Genomic DNA, 1,332 nt, shown 5'->3' on the forward strand with positions numbered 1-1,332 from the left:
GGATCAGGCCTGTTATTCTACTTAGCCATTTGTCTTCACATCATGTGTTGCTGATAGCACTTGACAGAACAACCAAATGTTGCTGTCAATAACCATTAGCCATCCATTTACTTTGCTGTTCCCCTTGACAGCTTGATTTAGCTCTCACTATTTGGATTGTGATTTCTCTGTGTATTCTGTGCAATTGCTATTAGGTTTTAAGCATTAAACATTATTGGGTTTTTGCCAACCATCACAGAATATATCTTGATTTAATTCTGCAAAATGTCATATTCCCATGGAAACAGCAGGATAACTGCAGATGGCATGAGTAGTCAGCCCTTGGAATTATTGCTACAGTTTCTGGTACATATTTACAAAGCACTTAAAACTGCTATGCATGTTTGTGGCATGCACAATACAAAGGATTTGCAATTAAAGTCACAATAGAGAAAAACTGAGTAGAACTAATCTTAAACATTTATTCGGTGTCGAGAGGAGGTTTAGCTACAATTAATGTAAATTTATTTGCTGGGGAAATGAGTATGGACATTTTTTGTAGAATATACTGTTGTGCTGGATGATTTATGTGGCTGAATACAATTAAAAGAGAGAGAGTGCTTTAGACTTGCATGGATTAAAATAATACATCTAAATCTACAGAAATGTTCAGCTCTCTCACAAGCCCCATGTAAGAGGTTCTAGATGAGAGAGGTGAGGGAGCCATGGTGCTGTATCCCCTGTCAATGCCAGACATCTCCACTGGGGACAGAGTGACTGGACTAAGGAAGGGGAAGAGAAGTTTGTTGTTACAAATCTATTGCATATAAAAATGTCAACATGCAGTTACACAAATCAGATAACGTACCTACATTGTAATTACACTGTACACCATCCCTTATTGTAAAGTGCGACCAATAGTTCTCTTTGTTTGACTTGTTCATTGTCTGTTTTGCTTTACTAAGCTGCCTCATCTAAGCGATTAAAAAACTGGACCACTGACGGTTTATGTACTTAAGTTCTTTTGAATAATTTGACACAGTTTTGTTGGATCTGAGCATTTTTGGTAGAGTGATTTGTGTATTCTTAAAAATGCACGGGAACATCCCAATGTGCATCACAAATACAGTGAGCCAGCATAAGGTCATGTTGGATTCAAGCAGATGTATTGGACTAGCAATGAATCAAAGCTCACTTCTAAATTCAGAGTAGGCCTTACTTTGCATAGCGTAAACAACTAGGCTAGGTCTGCAGATCTTTAGTAATATTCAGGTGTACACTTTTGCCATGTTAATAACTTCTACAAATATAATCACAAACCGAAATGGAATCCTTTAATTTATTTTTATAAAA

The 1,332-nt window shown here is 36.8% G+C and overlaps 1 non-coding gene across 1 annotated transcript; it reads right to left on the reverse strand.

Annotated features, from left to right (window-relative positions):
* Window positions 1-643: 643 nt before the first annotated feature.
* LOC120057373 lies at window positions 644-776 on the reverse strand. The gene has a single exon (XR_005477917.1). It is a non-coding gene; the product is annotated as a small nucleolar RNA SNORA49 (small nucleolar RNA).
* Between the last annotated feature and the right edge of the window lie 556 nt (window positions 777-1,332).

This window comes from Salvelinus namaycush, chromosome 1 (assembly GCF_016432855.1).
Source record: "Salvelinus namaycush isolate Seneca chromosome 1, SaNama_1.0, whole genome shotgun sequence".
In the NCBI taxonomy this organism is placed as follows: domain Eukaryota; kingdom Metazoa; phylum Chordata; class Actinopteri; order Salmoniformes; family Salmonidae; genus Salvelinus; species Salvelinus namaycush.